This window comes from Alligator sinensis, unplaced genomic scaffold, assembly GCF_000455745.1.
Source record: "Alligator sinensis unplaced genomic scaffold, ASM45574v1 scaffold417_1, whole genome shotgun sequence".
Taxonomy (NCBI): Eukaryota; Metazoa; Chordata; order Crocodylia; family Alligatoridae; genus Alligator; species Alligator sinensis.
Window position 1 is genome coordinate 98,248 of NW_005842433.1, and position 4,575 is coordinate 102,822.

Genomic DNA, 4,575 nt, shown 5'->3' on the forward strand with positions numbered 1-4,575 from the left:
GGGGGGGGGCGGTAGGACTGTATCAGCCCAGTCATGCTCCTGAACCCTCATATAACAAAGGTTCAGATTGTCGAGCGATCAAGACCTTTTAAAGTGCTCTGCAGCCATGCCCTTCTGTAAGGGCATGGCTGTAGAGTGCTTTGAAGGGGCTGATTGTGTGACAAATGTAACTTCTGTTTGTGCCCTAAGAGTCTCATATCCCAACTGAGTGCTTTAACCAAGCTGTTGGTTATTTGGTAATAAACCTTGAACTCTCTTTTTGAAGCAGTTTTTGTTTGCATGCATAACCGACTTCTCCATCCTAACACTTCTGCCACCATAAAGCAATAAATAAAGACATAGTTTCAATTCCAGGTGCCTAAAATAGAGTGATATGTTCAAAAGGATATTAGGAAATTGTTACAGATAGCTGTGAATACAGATTTAATTCATTTGTTGAATATGAATTGAATAAAGCACCAAAAGTGGTTTTATATTTCTATACTTCTTTAATTCAGGCAGAAGGCAGGACAGGGTGGCACCTTGGAGACAAACTCATTCAGAGACGCATAAGCTTTCATAGGTGACAGCCTACTTCATCAGATGCTGAGGAGAGTGCTATGATGAAGTAGGCTGTTGCCTATTAAAACTTACACTTCTTTGCACCAGTTAGTCTCCTGGCTTCCACCTGACTTCAGACTAACATGGGGACCTACATTGCATTAATTTAGTGGAGGCTGTTGGAATAACAAGCAGAGGAAGGCAAGGCAATAGGCTCCTCAGGTAAGAGCACTTTGGTACAGACCTGAAGACAATGGGGAAAATTATTAGTTACGAGGCTCTGTCATCCTTTCTCTAAGAGGCAAGCCTTATTTGCAAATGCCAGAAGTCTATGGATCAAAGGGACCCAAAACTGATTACAAAAACCCACAACAACCCCTAGGAGGAGAGGAGGATAAGGGTGAGGTCAGTTCAGTTGTTAGGGTTTGTCTAGAGAGTGAGAGAGCCAGTGGAGGGAGTCTAAGAAAGCTGGGCCTCCTGTCAAACTGAGGAGATGGTAACCCATAGGGAAAGGCAGGTTTATGACAACTGGTTTTCTTTTATATAGTTTGGTTTTAAATAAATAATAATTTCTTTAAGAAGGATGGTTAGTTACTAGGTGAATGCAGGGTAGATTTGCACCTTATAGATTATCTATACCAATCATAGATAGATAGATCATCAATATATTGGATCCATGGTCAGTGATAGTAATGTGTGTGTGTGTGTGTGTGTGTATAGACACACACACACACACACACACACACACACATGCACTCATTACTATTATACATATATATATAGTTATCATTTTACTACATATATATATATATACACACACACACTACATATATATACATATATACACACTATCCACACACACATACAAGCACATAATTACTATCATTGACTCCAGAAAGAAGAAAACTGCAGATGCTGAACATAACAGTTTATCCAGCTGAGCTCATGATTGTTATCATCAAAGAGTTGGAGCTTAAGGCCTAATCTAGTGATTCTTAACCAGGGTACCTCAAGATCCTTTTAACAGTGTCATGGGGTACCCTGCAATATTTGCACTGCTAGGTGTACAAGCATTACAGGACTCACAAAATAACCCAGAGATTTCAAATAAGATTCCAGTGTCAAAAACATTCACACCTGTTATGGTTTTTCTGAGTTCTTTGCATTGCCCTATTATTTTTCTAGAGTAAAAAAAAAAAAAGTGAAATCTGGTGGTATTTTCTAAAGGCTGCCTCAACTCTAAACTGGTTGAGAACTACCAGCCTACTCTAAGAGTGGAGAGTGAATTGTATGATTCCACTCTGAGAAAGATTGTGGCTACCCAGTTAGTGGCCTGAGAGGGAAAAGACTTGGAGAGAGCAGGAGGTACAAGAGGTAACCCAATTCCCATGCAACTCAAGTTATTGGATCTTGCAGTAGGAGAAACAGGCCTTGGGCGTTATTATTTTTTTCTGATGTCATTTTACAGGCTGCTGGGCTGGAAGTCATTTTCTTTTATGTTGAGACCTTTAGTTTCTAAAACACCTAGGGATATTTTGGGAAGACAACTACAAAAATATAAATCATTATTATTATGGAATGTGATTAGATCAAGCATACATAGACAGTCGGTCAATCATGAATTTAAACTAACCTATTCAGATATATGCGATGATCTCATCTCCATGTTATTTTGCTCTTACTTCTGAGACTAGACACCACTAATGACTTAACTGTAGGTCCTTATACCAAACACTATGGGAATGATATCAAGGAATGTTAATCTGCACTTGCAGATAACCCTGGTACTCAGGAGCTGTGTGCATTGGAGCACTGTGAGGGGTGGAATGAAGGTGAGGGAGTGGAGGAGGGAGGAACAGGTACATGGTTCTAGGGCTTAGAGGTTTAACACACAAAATGTTATACTCCTGCATGGGTAGAAAGGCTGAACTACAGTCTGATCCTTAAACTAGGAAAAAGGGACCATCTCTCTTTGTCTGATATGCAAAGTACCTACCACAGTGATACACACACAATGGATCCTGAGGGGCATCCCTGGAATGTAAGCATTAGTTATGTGCATCCTTGGCATTCACCACTACCTAAAAGGGCAGCACTTTGAAGGTTAGGCTTCAAATACATGTAAATGTCCTAGGTTAAAAATAGATGTAAATAGAAGTTATCTGGTAAGACAGTATGTATGCCATCCAAGGTATACATCCAATAACGATGTATACCATCCAAGGTCATAGCAAATATTCTGATTTTCCCAGATGGACTTGGATTTAGAATTACCACAGGGAATTATTTGCATTTAGGATTAGATATGTATAGCTTAGAGACCATTTCTTGCATTGAATTATATGGTGTGTTAAAGTCCCATTAAATATTGCTTCATTGCTCATTGCTTCACAGAAGCATTACTTTAATGGTAAGAAAAGAAACTTGTGCCTAGTCAGGGCTTATTTAATGCCAAGCTTTTCAAGTGGTCATGAACAGGAAGAAAGCCAAGCTGGTTTCTTCCTTTGCAGTACTGGAAAGAAGAATGGTAGAAAATAAGGAGAAAAATTAAGCACTGTGGAAGACAGCACTAAGCACCAGTGAGTCATAAGCCCCAAAGAAGGCTAGGGAAATACCAGGGCACGAAAAAATGCATGGGCAAGTAAATCACAAGAGGCAGACTGTGCGCTTATTTACATAAGAGCTTCGGAATGATATGGAACCTCATGTTAACTTTAAGAGTTATGAGTAATGGTCCCAGAAAGTAGTAGAGAAAAGTCATGTGAATTGGATTCATTTGATCTAAAATACTCATCCTTCCTCTGTTGAGAAGTTCCAAGTGACAGCAAACACCTTCTGCCACTGATTATGAAAAGGAGTAGCTAGTATTTTTGGCAGTCACTTTACAGGTCATAGTTTGCAGGTTTGAAAGTCTGTATTGCTACTGTTAGACTTGCCTGTGAAGGAGGAACTGTGCTCTATTTGTGATCTGCAAGTAGTTAAGTGTTCCCAAGACCAGTCCTATATTCCAATGCAATTAATCACAGAAGCAAAATTAATCTGCACTACACTGTTAGCAAGGTCAGGCTCTAAATGTGCAGGACTAATTCTTGGCTTGGCTTTTCTCAATCATAGTAGGCACAATGCAGCTTTGCTTTCCTTCCTTACTGCAAGCATAGTCCCGCATCATGCCCTGTGTCCCAAACTTGTATTCATTTCCACATGAACTCTAGCTGCTTGGCCATCAGGATTATAGCATTCAAGTCTGCATACTAAGAGGTCCTCCCAGCAAGACCACTGCAACATGCAGAAGGTTCACAGCTCCTCAGCTCTATGGTCTGATTCAGGGAAGCACCTGAACACCTACAGCTTATGTAGATCTACAGCTTATGTAGATCCCTATTCAGGATTGCACTAGAATATGCATTCGATGTAAGTACATGCTGAAATGAAGTGCTGAAGGAAGATACTCTTTAATTTATGCCTGTGCATCTTATTATAGCTTCTTTCCCCATCACTCATGAATGTAAGATAGCAAAATCCTGCAATAATTTATTTCTTTATATGGTTTCTTTGTTTGCAGGTATACATTGTCCTAACCAAGGACTGTGAAATTCAATACAAGAGTAAATATCTTTAAAAAAATCTTACTGTGCAAATTTCAACTGTTTAATATAAATATCTTAATAAAACATATTTTCACATTATTTAAGAATTCACAATATGTGACTATTCCAATGATGGGTGAATTTAACACAGAATATTCAATTTGGAAAACAAATCAGACTGCTTTACCTAAATAAATGCAGCAACAGAAGTGGAAACATTGAAGCATGGGAGGTAGGAGCTGATAGAAACAGTAATGAGCAACTGACACAGCAGAGGCAAGTTTGCTAACTGAACAAAATGCAGCTTGAGAAGTGGAGGTGTGAACTCCCAAATAAAATCTTTCTCCCAAGGAACCCTATGGCAAAGCCCCAGTTGACTTTACTGGAGTTTAGATTTTAACTTGGAACCTGATCAGGCACCTCAGACAGCAGCAACAAAAACTGCCCC